General features: G+C 38.6%; 1 pseudogene; it reads right to left on the reverse strand.

The window, feature by feature from the left end:
* Positions 1–2,340: 2,340 nt before the first annotated feature.
* On the reverse strand, positions 2,341–3,242 carry LOC134571317 (craniofacial development protein 2-like; annotated as a pseudogene).
* Between the last annotated feature and the right edge of the window lie 20,316 nt (positions 3,243–23,558).

Consider the following 23,558-nt stretch of genomic DNA (forward strand, 5'->3'; position numbering starts at 1 on the left):
CTTTTATCACACCCACTTTGGCATGAAAGGTAAGTTTTAGATCCCCAAATTTCTTGAATACATACAAGTATCGGCATGGTAGGTTACATTTTTAAGTGCAAGCAAAGTGGAAGACCACGATGCACATTTTTACAGTTTTCCTGTCTAGCTTCATATATGCTAAGAGCATGCACATTATGATATGGACTCTGGAGGATCATGTGGTTAGCTCACTATGAATGGGAGGGGATGAGAGTATTGCATGCCTGACGGGGACAGGTCCTATGGGGCGAATTAGAGCTGTTATATTAAAGCCATTAAAAAACATAGTCAATATAAACAATATAATAATATAAACAATATGCTATGAATATAGGTGACCTTTGGGCTAACTTCGGCATTGGCAATAAGTGTGGTGGGTGTACTGAATGTACTTCACCGCTAACTTGTGATTTCAAGTGTCCAGGTTCGAGTTTCCAGTGGTCGCGGGTAGTCTTGACACTGGGGCCCGCTGTCTGGATTGATATGGCTGGATGTTGGCAACGTCCGTTTTCCTGTGCTATTTCTCTTGCTGGTAGGTTCAGGGTCTTGAAAAACTTTTCCGCTTCTGAAGCATGTGTGAGGTAAAATCTCCTTACACCATGTTGCACCGAAAGCTTTCGTCCCAGTCCCCAGCGGTATCTGACTCCATTATCACGTAGTTGTTTAGTGACCATTTGCATGCATTGTCTCCAGATCATCGTGGGTCTGGAGATATCATTAAATAAAGAGAGGTTTACGCCTTCAAAGTGGACTGTAGGTTATTCATGGTTGCTTGATTGTGGGAGCAGTTTGCTCTAAAGTAGCTGGAAGCTTATGAGCAGGTCCCGTGGCGCTTTAGTCGGAGCTTTGGGAGACTTGGGAATCCTGTAGTAGTGATCCAGTTGTATGCCTTTTGCCCTGAATGGTGAGAGCATTGCGCTGAAGAGCCTTCTGAGGTAGCGCTGCCGCTTAGAGTCCTCCAGCACAGCTAGTTTTTCTTCCATGTGCAGGGTGATTTGGTTTAATTTGTCTAGTTCAGCAGACATAGTGCCCTGTAGGTCTCTGGTGATGCACCCCTCGTCCTCCAGGGATTGCAGTCTGGTGGTTATAGTCCCCATATCCGACATGGCTAGGGCGATGTCGGCCGAGAAGTAGGCCTTCATGTCAGTCAGCATGTTCTTGATGTATGCCTTACTGGCCAGCATATTTTCCGGATGTTGTGTGCAGCTGGCTCCCCTGTTCATTGATGCAATCTCTGTGTTGGCTACTCTCTTTTTGAGTATGTCACGATCAGTGGAGTCTGGTGAGTCCTCCGGTTCGCCTTCCTCCAAGTCGGATTCCAAGTCGTTTCTCATAGGTGCCATTTTGGCAGGTCGCGATAACAGTGTACCACGGAGCAGGGCTTCAATATCTTTGGTGGAGGCTGCTACTTCACTTTTGCGGAGCTTGGTCTTTTTCCCCATCTTATCAGGTTCGGTTTGAGAAGTTTTGTGGGTGCTGTGGAGTTAGTTGATATAAGTTTTAGAAGGTTTCCTTCAGGAGCTTTCAGCATGTGCGTCCGATCAGGTCCGTGGCTAGCTCAGCCCCCCGTTTTCCAGTCTTTTGACCACTGCTTAGTTTTCCAAATTTGTTGACAAAAGGCAAGCAGAAGTTTGACAGCATCATCTTGCAGAATTTTGAATAGTTCAATTGGAATTTCATCAACTCCTGCAGCCTTCTTATCTGCAAGGCATCCTAGGGCCCATCTCACTTCACTCTTCAAGATTTCTGGTTCCATCTCATTCGACCAACTATTGGTCATCACTGCTGTTAAGATCCTTCCTGGATAGATCTTCAGTGTATTCCTGTCATCTCTTCTTTATCTGATCTTCTTCTGTTAAGTCCCTGCCATTTTTTGTCTTTTATCACACCCACTTTGGCATGAAAGGTAAGTTTTAGATCCCCAAATTTCTTGAATAGATCTCTTGACTTTCCCATTCTGTTATCTTCTTCTATCTCTTTCCATTGCTCAAAGTAGAATATCTCTTGTCTCTTCTTGCTATCCTTGGGAATTCTGCATTCAGTTGTACATTTTTTTTCCGATCTCCACTACCTTTCACTTTCCTTTTTTCCTGAGCTATTTTTAAACCCTCATCAGATAGCTAGTTTGCTTTCTTTTGGGGATATTTTTTGCTGTCGTTTCCTGGATAATATTGCAAACTTTGATCCAAAGTTCTTCAGGCATTCTATCGTCCATGTCTAGTCCCTCAAATCTATTTTTTTTACTTCCACTACATATTCACAACGGATATTATTTATGTTGTATTTGATTGGTCTGATGGATTTCCCTCTTTTCTTCAATCAAATTCCTAACTTTGCAATGAGAAGCTCATGGTCCGAGCCACAGTCAGCTCCAGGTCTTGTTTTTGCTGACTGTATAAAGCTCCTCCATCTTTGGCTGCAAAGTATATAGTCAATCTGATTTCTATATTGTCCATCTGGTGATGTCCATGTGTAGATTATCTCAGAGGCTGTTGGAAGAAGGTGTTTGCTATGACCAGATAATTATCTTAACAGAATTCTAATAATCTCTGACCTGCTTCATTTTGAACTCCAAGGCCAAACTTGCTAGTTATTCCAGGTGTCTTTTGGTTTCCTACTTTAGCATCCCAGTCTCCTATGAGGATAGTAACATATTTTCTTGGTGTTATATCTATCATGTGTTGAATATCTTTATAGAACTGGGCAATTTCAGCCTCTCCAGCATCCATGGTTGGAGCATAAACTTGGATCACAGTGATGTTAAATGGCTTGCCTTGAATTCAAATTTAAATCATTCTGTCATTTATTGGGTTGTAGCCGAGCACTGCTTTGCCCACCCGATTATTTACTATGATGGCTACTTAATTTCTTCTGCGGGATTCTTTACCACAGTAGAAGATGTGATGGTTGTCTGATGTGAAATATCCCATTCCAGTTCATCTGAGTTCACTAATTCCCAGGATATTGATGTTTAACCTTGTCATCTCATGTTTGATCAAATCCAATTTGCCTTGGTTCATAGTTCTAACATTCCAGGTTCCTATGATAAATTGTTCTTTGCATCAGTAGACTTTCCTTTCCCCTCCAAACACATCCGCAGTTGGGTGTCTTTTCAGCTTTGGACCAACTACTTCAATAGATCTGGTGCTACTCGTACTTGCCCTCTTCTCACTAATGTGGTAGGCACCTTCTGACCTGAGGGGCTCATCTTCCAGTGCCATATCATTATGTCTCTTGTGCTTGTGGGTTGCTAGTTCCTTCTCCAGTGGATCGCAATTTGTCTGACTTCTCTGCTATGACCATCTTGGGTGTCCCTACATGGTATAGCTCATAGCTTCATTGAAGTACACAAGCCCTTTCACCACAGCAAGGTAGCAATCCAGAAGAGGGCAGTACTTTGTAACGGGTTATAATCTCTCTTACTCTCTCATAGCATGAATGTATAAGTCTGTTATCCAAAACCTCTGTGATTCCTTGTATACTCTTTATTTCCTGTAAACATGGTTTTTCGAATGCCCCCTATGTTACTAGTTTAAGCTCACTGTTCCTGGACCTCCTGTGTCTTGCCAATTTCTTTTCATTTGGTCCATGTGTTTTATGGTGGTTTTATTGCCTTTTACAAGCCTAGTTCCACTCTTTGGGCTTTCTGTTTCCTATTCTAAGGAAGCTTATATACACAGAAATATTCCTTGGGCTCATTGCACAGATTTAACTGTTTTGTATATATATAATATGACCCACATCCTGACGAAGCCGCAGGCGACACGCGTTAACGTGTGTAGTGACGCCATAAGGTGGGCGAAGCCTATATAGCTGCGATATATGTACAGCAAAAACGCAGGAGATGGAGCTTGGTTTTATCGAGGACACTGTCTGGAGAGACATTACCCAGAGAGAGCAGACCAGACTAGTATCTAGACAACTATAGTTGACCATCTGAAGCTCAAAGTGGTTGTGAGTAGCGGTGATTTATCCTGCATATGCTCACCACCAATCTCTAGTAAGGGGCAATCTCTAGTAAGGAGCAGTGATATACAACTCTATGTGCAATATACAGACAATTTTAACTATAATCACTTTTTAAGATGTGTTAAATAAACCTGTATATTCATTTATTCGTCATCTTTGGATTTTATGAACATTATTATTGTTTGTATATACCTAATTTATGCACTACGGTATTACACTATTTTTGCATTTTATTTTGTTTTACATGCTCATGGAAACCTGAAGTCAAGGAGTTAATTTAGGTATTTTTTTGCGCTCCACATTTTCTATTCATATCTATCTTGGCGTGTGTTAGGGGTTTGACCCCTTAGGTGTAGACACTGAAGTGTGTAGCAGCATATTAATATTTATTCACTATTTAGTTATTTAAAGGATTTTCACTATTGTTTCAGAGGATCTTTTATTAATTTTTTGGTCTTTTGAATGCCAATTTTAGCGTTTTTATTACTATTGAAATTATTTGGTTTGTATATATAGTCGTGGCCCCTTAAAGAAAACTTGTGATTTATGTTTTCAAATCTTCACGTGTGTTCACATGTAGAAACCCTGTTTTTAAATTGCTGGTGTGTATATGAATGTCCGTAATACCTGTTACTAAATATACATTTGTATCTCAGTGTTCTTACCTCAAAACCTCAGAAAATAATTCCAGCAGCAGCAGTCAGGGAAAGCTATCCTCCAGGTTCCAAGGTTTCCTTCATTTAATGTCTGTCTTGGATCAATGTCCTGCTGTTGACCTCAGTGAGCCTATGACTAATAACTAAACCTCAAATCCTCTACAGTCCCTTCCAACAAAGGAGTGCGTGAATGTGACCAATGGAAGTAGGGTTGCAGCTTCCTGTGAAGTATAATTACCCTCCAGACCGTGTCTTCTTTGCCTGAATTCTAGGTGCCTGACCTTGCTTAAGACCACTTTGGCTGTGGCACATACCCATTTTCAAGGGCACTCACCACCTATAGCAAATAACACAGGATAGAAAACATCTGCAGCCTTTATAACACTTATTAGCTTAAATAATTATGTAGATGATGGCAAGTGATATACTAATGGTGAGTTGTCAGTTTGCTATACTATTTCAGTGCAAGGCAGGTGGCAACTCATCTTGTCACACTGTTTAATGAATAGCCCCTTGAATTTAATTGTACAGGGAGTGCTGAATTATTAGGCAAATGAGTATTTTGACCACATCATCCTCTTTATGCATGTTGTCTTACTCCAAGCTGTATAGGCTCGAAAGCCTACTACCAATTAAGCATATTAGGTGATGTGCATCTCTGTAAAGAGAAGGGGTGTGGTCTAATGACATCAACACCCTATATCAGGTGTGCATAATTATTAGGCAACTTCCTTTCCTTTGGCAAAATGGGTCAAAAGAAGGACTTGACAGGCTCAGAAAAGTCAAAAATAGTGAGATATCTTGCAGAGGGATGCAGCACTCTTAAAATTGCAAAGCTTCTGAAGCGTGATCATCGAACAATCAAGCGTTTCATTCAAAATAGTCAACAGGGTCGCAAGAAGCGTGTGGAAAAACCAAGGCGCAAAATAACTGCCCATGAACTGAGAAAAGTCAAGCGTGCAGCTGCCAAGATGCCACTTGCCACCAGTTTGGCCATATTTCAGAGCTTCAACATCACTGGAGTGCCCAAAAGCACAAGGTGTGCAATACTCAGAGACATGGCCAAGGTAAGAAAGGCTGAAAGACGACCACCACTGAACAAGACACACAAGCTGAAACGTCAAGACTGGGCCAAGAAATATCTCAAGACTGATTTTTCTAAGGTTTTATGGACTGATGAAATGAGAGTGAGTCTTGATGGGCCAGATGGATGGGCCGTGGCTGGATTGGTAAAGGGCAGAGAGCTCCAGTCCGACTCAGACGCCAGCAAGGTGGAGGTGGAGTACTGGTTTGGGCTGGTATCATCAAAGATGAGCTTGTGGGGCCTTTTCGGGTTGAGGATGGAGTCAAGCTCAACTCCCAGTCCTACTGCCAGTTTCTGGAAGACACCTTCTTCAAGCAGTGGTACAGGAAGAAGTCTGCATCCTTCAAGAAAAACATGATTTTCATGCAGGACAATGCTCCATCACATGCGTCCAAGTACTCCACAGCATGGCTGGCAAGAAAGGGTATAAAAGAAGAAAATCTAATGACATGGCCTCCTTGTTCACCCGATCTGAACCCCATTGAGAACCTGTGGTCCATCATTAAATGTGAGATTTACAAGGAGGGAAAGAGTACACCTCTCTGAACAGTGTCTGGGAGGCTGTGGTTGCTTCTGCACTCAATGTTGATGGTGAACAGATCAAAACACTGACAGAATCCATGGATGGCAGGCTTTTGAGTGTCCTTGCAAAGAAAGGTGGCTATATTGGTCACTGATTTGTTTTTGTTTTGTTTTTGAATGTCAGAAATGTATATTTGTGAATGTTGAGATGTTATATTAGTTTCACTGGTAAAAATAAATAATTGAAATGGGTATATATATTTGTTTTTTGTTAAGTTGCCTAATAATTATGCACAGTAATAGTCACCTGCACACACAGATATCCCCCTAAAATAGCTATAACTAAAAGCAAACTAAAAACTGCTTCCAAAAATATTCAGCTTTGATATTAATGAGTTTTTTGGGTTCATTGAGAACATGGTTGTTGTTCAATAATAAAATTAATCCTCAAAAATACAACTTGCCTAATAATTCTGCACTCCCTGTATCTATCTAAGCATATGCCTTGTGATCTATGAGAATATGTGCATCATATTGGTATCTGCACATAACCATATGTGAGGTTTGAGCTTTAATTCACTTAGAATGTTGACTATTGGATTTTCAAAAGCTATTGCTTAGAAAAATGCTGTGTAAAGTTATGTATCATCAAATTTGGCTAGATTTGAAAGTAAATTACATTGTAGGCTAGGAGATGAAAGCGATGTGATACTGGTGACACATCTGGACTTGGAAACAGAAAAAGTAACATGTGGTTTAGACCAATATTTTTGGACTTTCCAAAGGCTTTAAAGTATCTGGACCCTGGAAGGGGTGTGAGGACCCTGTCATATGGATAACCATTCTGCACACACACACCATTCTCCTAATATTCAGGAAATTGTAATGTGGCATAGCATAATGTTCTATGTTCTATCCACCTTACAATAAGACAGATTATGACGTTGTTTTTTTTTTATTTTATTTTTTTAAATATCCTTATCTATGCTTAAATGAACACTCCAAACACCAAAACATCTACAGCACACTGTAATGATTGTAGTGCCAGCAGTGCAACCATTACTTCTACATATTCACTAACAACATTTGTATTTTATATGTGCCAAGTTCTCACAACTTCAGTTATCAAAATGTGTTCTAAAAAGTGGCGCAAAGATTTAAAGGGGAACATTGTAGGGAAAAAAAAATATTTGGTGTTGTTAAAAAATGAAACAATACAAAAATAGACTGTGGAACCTGGGAGTTTACTTCTGCTAGAACTTGTTTTGCCAAAGACTGAATACTTGAATTTTAAATTCACATGTGAGAAATAAAGAACTTTATTTTACAATAATTTGGCTTAGGAATTACTAAGGTATGGTATTGGTTCCTTCTCTCGCTTATGGTATCATTACCAAAGTGCTAAATATTGTTGGCCCTTGGCGCTTGTACAAAGACAACTCTACCATTTTTGTACCATTCCATCTATAGCAAAGTATCGTGGAACATGTAGTCCGTCAGGGGATCTACCTGTTGGCCACACCTGCTATGAATAATTTCAATTAAATTATTACTTATATTTTTTTATTAATTCTTTCATATTCCTTATATTTATTTTAATATGTGTCCAAGGAAACTGTTTTTATAGGTTATATAAATTCACACAATTCAAGGAAAGAATGAAAACCGATTAAAAGTATAATTGTAATAATGTTTTCACGATATAGTGTACTTCAAATCAGAGGGATAACTGGAATATTTGTATCCATTCAAAATACACCAATCTATTATAGCACTCTGCCAAGAGATTATTTGAAGTATGGAATCCTAAATTCACAGTAAACATTTTGTTTGGCTGTAATGCCATTGTTGTGGCTTTCAAAGAAATGCAATGTGTTGAGTTTTAAGTTTTCAGTAAATTAATTATCCACCAAAGAATGTACATAAAATGAACTTGTTGCATTATGATTCCCATAATTATAGACCAGCGATGGCAAACCTATGGCACGCGTGCCACAGCTGGCCCGCTGAGCCCTCTCTGTGGGCATGCAGCTATAGGCCGACGGGGGAATGCCACTGGCCAAAACGGTAGGCGCCTACTCTGCTTTCGTATAGTTGGTGGGTGGGTGGGATGCAGTGGTGGATTCCGGGGGGTGGTGTGGGGGACAATGGGGCAATTGCCACCCCGAGAAAATATGCTAACAACCAATTTCACTTGTAAGGGGCCCAGCGAGCTACATACACACAGATCCAGTGAGGGTCTTTACAGAGCAGTGCAGCAGGAGGGGAGAGGGGGGGGGGAGGGGGGAAGGAGGCTCTCCAGCTCTACGTCTGCCAGCAAATCCTGTCTTTCAGAGCTTTGCTGTGGCTACCACAGCGACGCTCGATTCCACTTGGTGCCGGGACTCACGGAGAGTGCATTCACTTGGCTGTGCCGCAGAGGTAAAGATTGAGACATGTACTGTGTGGTTATTTCTGTATTGCACTCCATCACAGTGATCCTGTCTGTGTGGGATAGTTATGTGTATCTCCTTATTGTGCTCGGCTCTGTGTGTTTTTTTTCTATGTATTTTACTTAGCTCTACCTGTTGTATTGGTATCTTTGTAGTCTGGCACCCTACTAACTTAAAACTTCACCAACCACCACTGGTGCCTCCTGAGTTAAAGGAAAATGCGATGAATCACAACCACCACAGCCTGTACTGGGTGCCAGGAGTGCCATGACAATCCTCAGGTGAAGTAGTCAAAAAATATTGAATGGTTTGTCAACTTACCTGGGGTCCACATCATGCCGGTCATCTCCTCCAAGAGTGCCAGAAGCTCTCTACACTAAGCGAGCCCGACATACCATGGCTTAGCTCAGGTCTAGGCAATGTTGAGCACTCCAGACGTTGTGGACTACATCTCCACTGATGCTTTGCCAGCATTATGACTGTAAGTGCTGAAGATTGCATACCCGTGGCTTTGCTCAATGACTGAGAGCACTCAGCTGATGTTCTCAGCCAATAAGCCAGCCCTGCACTGCAGAGGACTTAGATCAGGGGAGCTAACGGAACCTTCAAGCAGGAGCTAATTGATCTACTGGAGGCTGTGACAGGTGCCTGGAATAAACCAGTTTGACTACCGTACTTACCTTGAGAGGGAGCCAGCACAGTTATGACAGCATAACCGCTACAGAATTCTTTAATAACTATGGTGTCTGGAGTGATCATTTACATGTATTTTTATATAACACTTCACAATAAAAAAAATATCACTATTAGAAAATAGCCATTATTCTTCATTGGGGCTTTCACTTCCCATGTGTTACTGTTTAAATTTAAGATTCTGAAAAGATGAAAAATTCCAGAGGCAGGATTCACTGATAATTTTACAAAGATTTTATAAAGATCATTACCCCCAAGGTATTTTCTCAGAATAAATATACTTAAAGCATCTGATATGATTAGTTAGCAGACAGACAGACAGACACCAATCCGTATCAGACAGATATAAAATTCAAAACCTATTGGGTAATAAAAAAAATGTGTTTTCTTGTTCAGTGTTTTTGAAGTAAGAAGTATGAGTACGGAATATCTTTGTGTACTGTAACTGCAGCACCTGACTTTTAAAAAAAATGAAACATTTACATTTCTACACTTAACCATGACTACAAGAAACCAGAGTCTCAAAGGTAATAGGTTAACGCAGTCCCTTTGTGTATTTGGCCTTAAAAGCTCCTTTCAGCAAACCCTGCCAAATTTGGTTAGTTGCAAACTCCTGCGGTGGTTTTGAAACATGATCACTGACTTACTAGGCAGTTGGCAATGAAATACTATACATGGTGACAGCTACTTTTTTCAGTTTCAAACTATTTATGTGTTTTTCACATATAAATATATATAAGAGGAATCTATATATGAGAAACCTATGTTTGTCTCTATATATCTATATACGTACATATTTAGTTTATGATAGATTATTAGGGTGAGAGTACATTCATTACAATCATCTTATGAGATTTTTTTCCCCTTATCTATCTTTGTATGCGCTGTTATTCGATAAATTGTTATATTGTATAAAAAATAAATAACATGGAGCATGCGCTAATAAGATGTGGTATTCATATCCAAAGATGAAAATCATTTTATTAACCTGTTTCGAGTTCAAAATTACTATTTTTTATTAGCAACAGGTGATTATACAGAGGTATTCACTACAGTGATCATTTAAAGCAAATGTCAGATTTTTGGCCAAAGTTGCTTCCAAAAACATAAGAAAAACAGCTGAGTTGACTTTTTAGAATTTTTGCAATTTGGCTATTAAATTTGGAATTCACTTTGAGTTCTCTCTTTAGTAAGCCTGTTAGTAATACGATATGACTTTTCCTAAAATTAACTCTGTTTGAAAGATGAGTTCACCAATCATTTTCCCAAGTTATGATGCTATTTCAAATATTGCGTGCAGAATCATTTAGCATGTGCATCGTATACAATATTTCTTAACAGTCTTTTATTTAAGAAAATAATAAAACTGCCTGGTTCCTAAGATTTATATATTTTTGAAATGGTGTCTAGAACTAAATGAGATTATTTAATGTATTACCAGTTCTGGAAATGTGCAGTTGGAGTAACCACTCTTTTTTTTGACCCGTGTTGTTTGGACCAACATTCAACAAGTATACACAGAAGAAAATATACTTGCTGTAGGTCAAGGAGCTATTGCACTCACAGTATAGTGTACAGGGAGGGCGAATGCGTTTTAATTTGGTTTGATATTGGTTGTTGTTTTCTTCATTAGTTATACGTATTCACTCTAAACGCTAATCATGATACCTCCAGCTATTCCACTAACACTTAAAAAATATATCTCAAGCTACCTCCACTAACACTAAACATAATATCTCAAATTATTGCAAAGTATTCCATTAAGCATCCAGATTTAGTCCTTCAGTTATTGTATGAAATGTTTGGAACTTCTCTGTCTGTCTATGAGAACGAACCTTTACACAGTGTTCCAGAAACATATCAAGGTATCAAAGTGGTTCACTGATCATCCTCTTTAGAAATGAGGTCCTGTTTGCACTTGTCATAGTGCAGGATCAAAAGCAGGATCACTTTCCTAATAGTATGCAATTTTGTGTTTAACTGTTTAATAACATTGCAAGATCTCATCTCTTCAATTCACACAACCCTGGGAAATTCATTAAAAATTCTTAAACTGGAATTATTCATTACCCTCAATCTCTTACCTGTTTTGCTCAAGTAATAACAGAATTGTTGGTTCATAAACATATTAACCTAACCCTCGGATCATGAAAAAAAAAAAAAAACTTAAATTCCCATAGTTATCTTTGAAGAAGAATATGAGGGCCTAGATTCTATTACGTGCGAAAAAGTCTATCTTTGTTTTGAGTCTCAAATTTTTTTGTCATGGTCTGCTGAAGAACTTCTGGCCTTCAAACAATTGATAATTCCCACAATCTTCTTCCAATCAGATAGAAGGTCTTATGAAATCTTATCCTCTACTTGCTTAGACCACCTCTATGATTTGGAAATAATGAAAACTGGGTCCGATGTAGTAAATTGAATGTCTGCTATATTTTCAAAACTACAAGACATACTAAATTGTAAGATGAAACCCATTTCTTAAAAGGAAAAAAATTCTTACATCGCATATTGATTTGAAAATGTTTACTTATTTTCTCAAATAAATCAAAATTACCATTTGTTTCCATTACTGTATGTCAAAGTTAACCCTTTTACTAATGACGATTCTGTAAAAACACAAATATATTTGCAGATCATTTGTCTTGATGTGTAGCAAGCTAGAGGTGACAGCATGTCATTAAAGGGATCAAATAAAACGTTTTACTGCATGTTAACGAGCTAAGTTGCAGGGAGAGACCTTTGTGAGTACAATATGTTCATTAAAGAAATTGATTTTTCAAAGATGAAGGAAAATCCTTAAAATGTTAATTAAGAAGTATATTTTTTTTTAGTCCACTTATACAACACATTTCTAAATTGGGTGTACTGTTTTTGGGATGGAGAAAAATGTCCTACTGTGCTTTTCTGAGACACTTAATTGTGAAGTTGACCCTGACATCTTCATGTTGGCTGAATTAGAAAAGTGTCAAATATCGTCCTTTAAATCATCAAGCTGGGTCCATTGCTGTGACTAGAGCTTGTATGTGTGTACACATTACTATAAGAAGCATTGACAGCATTTAGTGTCATTCTGGGGTTCATGATACCAAACGTGAAAACGTTCAGTTATTTAAAGTCGTCAATAGGAAGTGCTTCTAGTGATCGTCTGATTGAGAGTGACCGAGAAATGCAAACATTTTCGTTTCTCAAAACGAAAACAAACCTGCCAGGGCAAATGTAAGGGTCAGCCGATTGTCCCCACCGCTGCTACCTGCGCCTCTTGCTCCCTCCCTTTGCTTTATCTAAACCAGCCGTTGTGAAAGTGGCCCGGTCTTGGTCCTAAAGGGCTGTGGCACCCGACCAGGCCCATTTTCAGCGAGACCCATTGGGTGGCCTTAAGTACATGGGCCACCCGTTTTGCCCCTACAGCGTGTGAGCCCTAGTGCAGCCGCATTACCATAATCTCACTTAATGAGAGTATGGTAATGTATATATGTAATAAGAAAAGAATTTGAAAGGTTTTTCTTACAGAGTAACCAAGTCAAGTTTATAGGTACTAAAAACACAACTTTATCCTGGCTCATTCATAAAAGCTTATGGAATTGAGTATAGAATCTGCAACAGAGATATGGTTGTCCTTGTTAACAACCCGGTTTACCTGGACTGTAGTTCCAGCCCAAAGATTTTCTAAATCCACCCACTTGTTCTGAATACTTGCTCCCATACCCTGCAGCTGTGGTTTGATTGCCATCTCTTGGCGCCCGATGTCCAAAAACATTTACATAAGAGTCTTTTTGTCTTACACATTATAGCACCTTCAATAACTGGCTAATAACTTGACATGTGTTTAATTAGGCTGTAAACGTGTAAGCCTGCAGCAATTTTCCGCTTACATGAATTGCTGGTTGCTGTGAATCAGCGAGTGCATCGGGGAGAATTAAATGGGTAATGCTTCACACGGCCTCTCGTTAGCCAAAGGGTTAAATTCATTTTCTTGTTTCACCTAATCCATTCAATTTTCTTAGTTCAGCTAAACACTTAAGGAGAAAGTGAACATCCTGCTATGATTAATATAACATCTTCTAAAAAATAATTATAGTTCGATAAATGGAGGTATGGAGGGAGATCGTGAGATTTGTGGAACCTAAGATCATTACCATTTCATACACTCCTCTTAATGATCTCATTTGCAGCTCATTTTTAATGCTGGGTGGTTGTAACTACATATTGCTATTGCGGGCTTGGTCATTTTTTTCTAAAATGAGATCTGCATCACAAAGTGTGTGGTGAATGAGAGCAATGCATTAAACTATACACTTGTAACGTGGGATGAAAAAAAGATATATAATAATCACGCTGGCAGATCATTCATTTCTCTGCAGATTGTAGGTACTGCTTTTTATTTTTTGCTCAATGCATACATTTTAAAGGGAACTTGCTAAGTCCTAATTAATCTATATGGAAATATATGCTAATTGACTGTGGTCATCTTCTGGGCCTGGATATTACCTAGGGATGACCTAGTGATACCAAAATAAAAATGTGGAATAAAATATTAAATGTTTCTAAAGAATGTAGATGATTTGTTACTGAAATTTCTGCAGCACTTGTCTATTGTCTATTAAACCTTTGTTCTGTGGTCATTCTACTCAACACATAACCCACAAGGCAACCCAAGCGACTACATATAGTCTATGGGTACCCTATAGTCGTTGGGTACCACTGCCTACTTTGATCACGATTGAGTGTCACGACACAATGTGCAGATATAAAACCTATTCTGTATGAACATCCATTGCAGGATTGTCTTAGACCCCTGCAACATTTCATGTTTAAAGAAAGCTGACTATATGTTGATTTTTTTAAAATGTTACTTTATCTGATTTCACTTATTGCACAAAGAAGAACCCGAATTAAGTAATTTTTTTCGTATTTCGTTCTAAAGACTGACATGTATGCGGCATATCCAGGCAAGTGTTGTTTATGGGAAATATCTCTAACAGAACAGAAACAGTATAATAGTGCAATACACTTATAAATGTAAAAACATAGACGCAGTTTAATGCACGGAACTTTCACTATCTCCGTTGTGATTGTGTTTTATCATTTTTAATACTGCATATTGGCAACTGTTTGAAGACCCTAAGGAAGTCACGGTTGTAACTAGAAAACGAGTATGGCGGGTTGGACATTAGTGTGAAGGTTAACTACTGAAGGTGATATGTGATATGCTTGCAGATTGGGTTTAAAGTTATGAGCAATAAATTGTGTCTACGTTTTTACATTTATAAGTATCCTGCACTTTTTCATTGCCTTCGCTTTGTTGAAGGTTTATCACTCAAGCTTCCCTTCTGGATTTCCAAGATATCCCGATCTATGTGGAATTTTATTACAACCTTGGTTCAAGGTTCTCAGATATACGTTGTTTGTTACTGCATTATTTACTTTATTGGTTTATGGTAATACCAATTGTGCATCAACTATTGTGCATCATTAGTATTCCTTTATAACTAACTGTGTCTCTATTTTTAATATATATTTACATTATATATTGGAACTAAAGGAAGATGTCCATGGAAAGCTCAGTTGTCCTTTTTAGTCAAGTATATATTATATTAATTGTAGAGGCGGTTTAGTGTTGTATGCTCACTTTTTTGTATATGTTTGTATATTTGCACAGTTTTTCTGTGTATACAAGTGTTGGTTAAAGCCAGAGCAAGATTAACCATAGTGGGAACTTGGTTGGCCATCTAGGCTTCTGGGATTATATAGAAGCCCCAGAACCATGAACTTGCTTGGGCAAAATCAGCATTCCTATGGGTCCAGGGATTATACAGAAGCCCCAGAACCATGAATTTGCTTGGCCAAAATCAGCATACTTTTGTGGAGAATAAAGAAAGGCCCCAACTGGTAACTTTACGAGAAACCTTTTGGATCTTAAACATTCTCTGCTTAAATAGGTCACTTTTGCTATGACATATACAACCAGGTCATTCTCTTTTTTTCAATTTCACTCTTATGATTTATAACATATTAAGTAAAAAAAAATTTTTTTAGAAAAAAAGAAAGTTTTAAATATCTTCGCCCTGTCCTCTTCTGTGACATCTATTGTTTTCCTGAATTTTATCTTTTTTTAAACTGGTATGGTTTATCCTCCATTCTATTAAACTATATGTAAATAGAGGGATATTTTGCAATCCCTATAAAGTTCTTTAAAATAAGTAAGCGATGTGCAGAGAGAGATGTGAAGAAAGAGAACAAGAGAGTGGCTTTAATACAGAAATTAAGACATTAAGACATTAATTGGAATGTGCATGCATTAATGTGCAGACCAATCAATATTCTATAGAGCAACTTTTAATATAAACCACCAGCTATTACCAAAAACATTTATCAAATTTGCACATATCATGGGTCAGAGTTTGTCAAAAAATATTTTTTCAGGTTTAGACTTTTTGGGATATTGCTTGTTGAGCACAACATTTTTTTGCTAATTTTACAGAGTCTCAAAGTTTTCATATGAGAGTTTGATTTCATTTGAACACAATATCTTCCTCGAATTGCCACAAGAGTGCTCTTGTTCTCTCTGTAAAAATCTAGAGATGCTTCCAGGTGGTTAAACAGTGTCTTTTTACTATCCCTCCACAAAGTGCAATGTCAAAGCTCTTGATATGGTCATCTATAGAACCACCAACCAAGGTTCCACTGTAAGTCTTTCAAAAAAGAATGTTGTTCTCTAGTGTCTTCTCTCAGGGATAGACTTTTATTTGTAATGTCTAGGTAGTGCCACCACTCCACTTCTCCTTTGAAATGATCTGCCAAAGGGACTTCGTGAGAAGGGAGACAAAAGTGAGTTTGTGCTGACATAACCTGGAGAGACAAGAATCTCTCACACTAATATGAGCTGTGTAGGCACCATCTAGAGCTTGGCCTACTGCAGTACCCTAATTGGTTGGCACACTAAGAAGCATTTTCATCTATGTTCTAGTGAGCTGCCAAAGAAGCACTGTCAACCCTCTGATTATCTCAAAAATGATCACATACCTTTTGCCTGAGGAGTAAAAATATTTTTAGTTTGACTAACCTCTGGAGCAAGAAGCCGGTACTTTTCAGCAACTGGGGGGAAGTCCAGTTAGGTTCCAGTGTTTCATAGGCTCCTGTTATTTCCCTTACCCTGGGAACAGCAGTTGTGGAGAGAAAGGGAAGGCAAGGTGGCATAGGACTACATAAGAATTCAAGCAGTGTAACATTTAAATTACAATACTAACACTACACTGTGAGGTTAACACAGTAGAGGAGTATAAGCATGCGTGGGATAGGCATAAGGCTATCCTAACTATAAAATAAGGCCAGGGACTAATGAAAGTATTTAGAAAACTGGCCAGACTAGATGGGCCGAATGGTTCTTATCTGCCGTCACATTCTATGTTTCTATGTTTCTATAGTACAATGTAAATATTCTAGACCACAAATAGACTTCTCTACACATATGCAATCCCAAAAGCAGCCTCCAGACACATACAACACCAGAGGCAGCCTCCCCACACATGTCCAACACATTTTGTCCTCTGGTATCCCTCTGTTACACCAGAGACAAATTACTAGCAAATGCAGCACAAGGGTAACATTGAATTCACTTACACCAAATGCCCCCATTCTGGCCTGTTCCTCCTATTATACTGCTCTGCCTTTAAAAGCCTAGTCAAAATGTGTGTCCAATTCCTGCAATCCATTCCTGCAGTAAAGGCTCCATGCTGTCTTGGGTTAAAAATATAACAATGTTTCATGTCTTGATGCTTAAAACTGCAGTGGGTATGAATATTCACTTCTTGCCCGCTTCTGAGTCTGCGAGGCCTAGACCTACAAGGTTAAACAGCACTGAATCCACGAGAGACCCAACATAATTTCAGCTGAATAGGGTTTATTTTATCTCCAAAACCAAAGACTAGTTCACCTACAGCACAGTCCCACTGCAACGACACATTACAAATCTCCAGAGTTTCTAAAATCCGCTCTGTTCTCCTTAATTGCTTAAGCTCACTGCTGTGAATTTCCAATTTGATTGATCTTGGCTCCGTTTCTCATTTTTATGTTATTTTATATTTGTCATGATTGGTTATTACCGTTAATGGAATGTCAGGTTCTGCCTCTATAATATCGCAGATCCTTTATTATTGTGGGGAGCATAACAGCAAAACTGGAATACTGGCCCCAGGAGCTATCTGAACTAAACCTTTTGTAGATGGAAAAAAAAGGAACTATGTGGAAAAAACTATTCTCAGTTGTAGCATTTTACATTTGTCCAGACTATTACCAATGAAGTCTTACTACTATCAAGGACGTTTTCAAGTTTAAGTGTAACATTCATTTGTACTGTGGGATGCATGTGTATATAGATTGCTGTTCACGTATATCTATACACATATTCACACATAAATGCCAATATAAATGCTTAAATATCTGGCTGCTGGGCATTTGCAAGGAATTTGATGGCATTTCAGGAAAGTAGATTTCCTAGAAGCTAATAGATTATGAACATCATTACCATATTTCCCTTAAGCCCATGGGAAGCCATATAAATGGCAACATCATAGGGTATTCAATTACAGCTCAAAAAAAAGCCTTTTTTGCTGGCAAAAATGCTACACCAGTTGAGACTACTTAAGGGTTAGTATTGGTGCAGAGGAACTCCATCGTACCAATTTCTGAGGGACCGCCCCAATTTTAGAGTCCTATCCTGCCATTGTAGATTTGTTCCCAGGTGTCCCACTCTCGGGACAGGTTTTTGACAGGGTTTTTTTTAAGTGAAAAACCTGCTGTGGAGCTCTATGTAACACCCATACACTATGCAGTGCACAAGCATAAGTGGGGAAAATACAAGAATTTGGGGGAAACCATTATGCTTCTTGTTCATAACAGGTTCTTTTTCTGGGTTTTTTTTTATGAGGCGGGCAGACACACACACAAAGGAATATGGGCGTTGACAAACATTTCATGAATGCACAGTACGTAAATGTTTGTTGATGTTTTTGTGAATATATGCATAATGTATATAAATCCCTGTAGCTGTCCTTATGGCTACTTATATCTGAATTAATACAGTTTGTTTAATGGAACATATCTAGTGTGGAAACCAAGCTATTAAAACATGATATATTATATTATTATTATTTTTATTGGCATTTAAATAGCGCCAACTTATTCCGCAGCTATTTCCAAATTATAAAGGGACAAATTTAACAATAAATGAGACAATTACAAAATGTTACGGGAACAATAGGTTGATGAGGGCCCTGCTCAAACGAGCTTACAGTCCAGAGGTTAAACAAAATATGGCCTTGATTTAATTCATGTCAATAAGAATCCGAAAGTATTCCATGCTAATAAAAAAAAAAAAAACTTTTCAAATGATTTATCTACAAATAATTCTTGTAAACTTTTATGGTGACTCATGTAGAGAAATAATTGTAAAAGTTTTTTTTTCTTATAGAATGAAAAAAAACATTAAATAGAGGCTTATGTAGTAAATGCATCCTGTTTAAGACATTTTCTCTGAATTGTGTCAACACTCTTTGTCTAAACAGAGCACTCTCTTGAGCTTTGCTGAGTAACAGGTCATCTAGTTTATCTTCTGATAAAAGAGAATGGACGTTCCCGTTGCATTTATCTGTACTAAGCGTTTTAGGTTTTATCTCTGAAAAAAAAAAAAAAATATATATATATATATCAGTAAATCAATGTTTTGATCTCTGAATTTCTTTTGGGGAGCGAGGGGAGTATTGATTTTCTTTTTGAATTTTACAAACTGAAATTTCTGATGTGTTTATTAAGAGGCAGTGTTTGGATATAATGCACAAACAGGCTATAAAAAAAAAGAAAAGAAATCTGGACAATTAGCCCACAATAGCCATCTCCTGACCTTGCTGTGAGTTCGGGTGAATAGCTTCAGATAGAATGTGGCAGCTGGATTCATTTATTCCCAAATCTTCACAGCTCTAATAACACATCCCAGTCATTAATTTTCAAGGCAATTAGGATAACCCTAAGCTTGGCAATAGGGAGTGAACATAAATTAAGATGCTTTTTAAGGTACTTTTTAGTTGACCCATACCATATTTACATCGTCACTTACGGCCATCTGTGCACATGACCATTAAATGAAAAAAGTGGGACTAAAAGACCGGTTGGTCAGTTAAAAAAATCAATGTCAACTGTGAAGGTTTTGGTGGTATGATATATATATATATTTTTTTTTTTATATTTATGTATTTTTTATAAATTTAAGTGATCTGCAATAAAGTAAATTAAATAAAAGTACAACCCAACCCACGAGACTAGTGGGAAATCCCCATCTATGTTTTCCAATTCGACATTACCACAAAAATTCTTATCTGCTGATGTGATGCTTTCAGTGAAAAAAAGTATTCTGTACTGCTGGGGAAAAACTAATAATTAATAGATATTCTTATTTCTGTCTGGCTGTCTAGCCAACGCTTTGACTGTTAATCCATCTGTCTGTGCATTAAGCAGTCTGTCTGTCCATACATCTTTTTTTACCTTCTTTTATTATTATTATTATTATTATTATTATTATTATGTTATTATTTATAAAGCGCCAACAAATTCCACAGCGCTTTACAATGGGTGGACTAACAAACATGTAATTGTAACCAGACAAGTTGGACACACAGGAACAGCGGGGTTGAGGGCCCTTCTCAATGAGCTTACATGCTGGAAGGAGTGGGGTAAAGTGACACAATAGGTAAGGATAGTATTAGACTAATGACAATTGCAAGAGAGGAATCAGTCGGGAGCTATTAACAGTTTAATTGATACACTTTTATGAAGAAGTGGGTTCTTAATGATTTTTTTAAAGGACTGGGTGAGCATCTAACAGAGGAGGGCTAGTGAGTTCCACAGGAACAGTGCAGCCCTTGAGAAGTCTTGAAGGCGAGCATCAGAGGTGGGAGTACGGACAGAAGATAGACGTAAGTCTTCAGCAGAGCGTAAGGGCCTAGACAGGACATACTTGTGTATTAGGGAGGATAGATAGGTGGGAGCAGCATTCTGTAGAGATTTGAAAGCAAGAACCAGAATTTTAAATTGAGCCCTATATCTTACAGGAAGCCAATGTAGGGACTGACAGAAGGGTGAGGCGTTGGAGGTGCGGGTGGACAGGAAGATGAGCCTTGCAGCCGCATTTATTATGGACTGTAACGGGAGCACGTAAGACCACTGAGAAGCGGATTACAGACGTCAAGGTGAGAAAGGACAGTGGAATGGACCAGCCCCTTAGTCACATTTGGCATTAAGTAGGGTTGGATCTGCACAATGTTTTTGGGATGGAAGCGGCAGGATTTGGCGATAGACTGAACATGAGTCGTGAAGGAGAGGTTGGAGTCAAAGAGAACACCTAGGCAGCAAGCCTGCATGGTGGAGCTGATGGTAGCACCATTGACTTGGAAGGAGACATACACAGGAGTAGCAACACTTGCGGGAGGAAAGACCAGAATTTCAGTTTTGGTCAAGTTGAGTTTAAGGAAGTGGGTAGCCACCCAGTTAGAAATAGCAGAGAGACAGTCAGAGACACTAGTCAAGAGGAACGGTGAGAGATCAGGAGAGAACAGATAGATTTGCGTCTCATCTGCATATAAATTATATTGGAAGCCAATGGAGCTACTGAGTTTACTAAGGGAGGCAGTATAGATAGAGAACAGTAGGGGACCGATGACTGAACCTTGGGGGACACCAACAGAGAGGAGTTGGGGAGAAGAAGCAGAGCCGGAGAAAGAAACGCTTAAAGAGCGCTGGGAGAGGTAGAAGAAGCACCAGGAGAGAGCAATATCTTGTAGACCGATATTGCGGAGGATGAGAAGAAGCTGTTGATGATCAACAGTGTCAAAAGCCGCAGAAAGATCAAAGTGAATTAGGAAAGAGTAGTGACCATGAGATTTTGCAGCGAGTAGATTAGTGGATACTTTGGTCAGTGTCGTTTCCATAGAGTGCTTAGTGCGGAAACCAGACTGAAGCAGGTCAGCAGAGCGTTGGACTCGATGAAGTCTTTCAATCTCGCATACACAACTCTTTCAAGGATCTTGGACACAAAAGGCAGTAGCAAGATAGGACGGTAGTTGGACGGGGAGTTAGGGTCAAGGTTGGGCTTCTTTAGAATTGGCGTTACAGTTGCATGTTTGAAGGGCGATGGAAATATGCCAGAGGAGAGAGAGAGATTGAGCATTTTAGTGAGAAAGAGACAGGGTACAGAAGAGATGCTAGGAAATTGCATCTAGGGAGCAGGTGGTGAGGAGGGAGGACTGGAGCAGAGCAGAAACCTCTTCTGCTGTAGCAGGTGTGAATGAAAATAGAACAGCAGAGGGAGTGAGGTTAGGGGAAGTATTGTAAGGAGAAGAAGAAAGATGAGAGACATCTTCCCTGATTGTGACTCTCTCTGTCTGTCTGTATGCATGTCTGTCTGTTTGGTTCTTTGTCTATACTTTTCTCTGCCCAATTCTTTTATATCAATGTGTGATGAATGGTACCCTGATAATTGGAGAAGAAGATACCTTTTTGCTTGCTCACATCCTGCTATGTCTTCCGGAAACGAAAGAGTTATTTGTAAAATTGTTTTTCAAGTCAAAAATAAACATAGATTTTTACAATGTTTATTTGCTTGGCAGTTGGTATACTGTTAAGTACATATTTTAATACGTGTTAGCTCTAGCTAAAAAGACCAAAGGTTTTATAATGAGTCATTCTCATTTTAATGCAGCACAAAATAGCATGCTCAAAATTAGATGTTCAGATGTTAACATGGCCGGAATAATTTATCAGATGCTAATGGAAAGTGGAAATCAAACATTAGGGATGCTGTATTTTCACTACAAACCTGCCAAAAATGTGAGTTGTTAAAACACAGCTACTGAATACAGAAAAAAATCAATCAATCAATCTAGATTGTTACTGTGAAAGGGCATAGCAAATGCTGTGATATTTATATATAGTTGGTCAGATAACTCAGTTAGTTAAAGGAACACTATAGGCACCCAGTGGTCCGGGTGCACTGTACCTGTTCCTCTTGGTCCTGCAATGTAAATCATTGCAGTTTTAGAGAAACTGTATTGCTTAAATTGTCGTACTGAGACTGCCTCTTGTGACTGTCTACTAGAGAGCCACTAGAGGCGCGCCCTGGAGTATTACCGAGTTAACAGACGTCCTCACGCTCTGCATGTGGAAAACCAGCTTTAAGAAAAAATCCATAGAAAAGCACTGAGGCAATGCTTTCCTATAGGGAAGACCTAATGCGGCTGCAGTGCTCGCCGCACATGTGCCTTAGGTCCCCTCATCAACTGACGTTGGAGAAGGCTCAGCCCGACCCAGCACTAAGTGACAAATGGCGCTCGAATATGGTAAGTTAGTAAAGGGTTAGGGGCAAGAAATATATTATGACTATCAGCAGTTATTTGCCCATTTATATGCCAATATCCTGTGTATAGGGACATTGGGAGGGGGCGTTATATTCTTTAAGCTTCTTGAGTGCCACAAATTCCCATACATTTGCCACCACCATAGGGACAACAATCAAAGTCATAAAACAAGCAAACTTTTTTTAAACTAGTATTGCTTTATCTCTTTAAATTCTTTCTTCTCACTCTCTAGTTGTACAAATGTATATGCACCTAATATATTGCACCAAATATGCAATCGAGGTAATTTTTAACATCATAATAAACAAAGAAAAAAGTGAGGTAGAGGGAATGAGTGGGAGTTCCCCTAATAAATGATTCATATTTCCTACCGGAGTCGAATTCTTTAGTATAGTAAGGAACAAAATTCCCCTTTCTAACTTCATGACTAATGTTTATGTTTAGTACCCACCCACTTAATCAACTCGAACACTTAGTGACATTGTTCACCTCATCAGTGAAATTGCCACCCAAAATAAGAAGAGTCAACTGCTGGTTTTGAAAGACTTTAACTGAAATAGTTTGGACTCTAAAAGTAGCAAACTATTTTAAGGTTTAGGCATTGAAGTTATCACAATTTATCTTCTCAACTCTTTTTTCTTTATCTTACCCAAGTTGAACACTGGAGCAGGGGCACATTACTAAATGTATCTACAGACTGCTTCATAGTTTACTGAGGTTCAAAAAATCATTTTGGAAATTTAACCTGCAATGCTTCCTAGACAATTAAAAATTC

This window comes from Pelobates fuscus, chromosome 8 (genome assembly GCF_036172605.1).
Source record: "Pelobates fuscus isolate aPelFus1 chromosome 8, aPelFus1.pri, whole genome shotgun sequence".
NCBI classification, from domain to species: Eukaryota; Metazoa; Chordata; class Amphibia; order Anura; family Pelobatidae; genus Pelobates; species Pelobates fuscus.